Consider the following 970-nt stretch of genomic DNA (forward strand, 5'->3'; position numbering starts at 1 on the left):
TATATATATATATATATATATATATATATATATATATGGATCTTGAAGCACATAAGGCTATAATAGCTTAAATATATTGGGTTGAAAATCTTTTTACATAGAAATGGTTGAAAGCTTCCTATGGGTATCTTCTACTCTTGTCTTAAGCTAACCAATGCCTTGTAAATAAAATTACCAGTTAAAAAATATATTGTGTGTGTATCTAGGTATTGTCTTCATGGTTTTTTTGTGCTCTGCATAAAAACAATACCATTGTCTATGTGTTGGTTTCTTTGTTTATAATCTTCTGTAAAAAAATATATCTGGCCATTGAGCTGTTCATTATTTGAGAATCAGGGGTAAATAATACCCTGAAAGTGGAGGTTGGCAACAGGAAGAGCATCTAGCTATTCAAAAACCACCTGAATAAGTTTTGTCTAATACATGGCAGCATGGAAAAGTGAACATTAAAATGACCATACACATGTATGTAACTGTTTCTTTGTGTGTATATATGTATAATGTAAATGTATATATGTGTGTAGCCATATTAGAATGAATATGCAAGTCATCATTTTGGATCTTGCTGTTCATTTGACAATTTTAAAAATCAGTTGATAGGTATGTGTATTGGATCAGAGAACAATTTGTTCACTAATATTTCAAATAAGACCACTGACAATTGTTAGATTCATTGGTTCAGAGAAACTTCTGGATAATGAGATAACTACATTGAAACACTGGTATCCCAGAATTCCTTGTAATAATGTATTGCAAAGCAGAAGCTGTTCATCTGTGACAAACAGTGACTAGTGTATTCATGTTAAACTCTGCCAGAATGTATTAATAAATATGCAAGTCGTCATATATTTATGTATGTATGATATATATATATGCATGTGGCAGTGCTCTTTTGTGGCTATGACTATAATGGTGAAAACAACTAAGAAACTAAAAATAACTACATATATACAGATGTACGTTTTATATA

This window comes from Octopus bimaculoides, chromosome 14 (genome assembly GCF_001194135.2).
Source record: "Octopus bimaculoides isolate UCB-OBI-ISO-001 chromosome 14, ASM119413v2, whole genome shotgun sequence".
Taxonomy (NCBI): domain Eukaryota; kingdom Metazoa; phylum Mollusca; class Cephalopoda; order Octopoda; family Octopodidae; genus Octopus; species Octopus bimaculoides.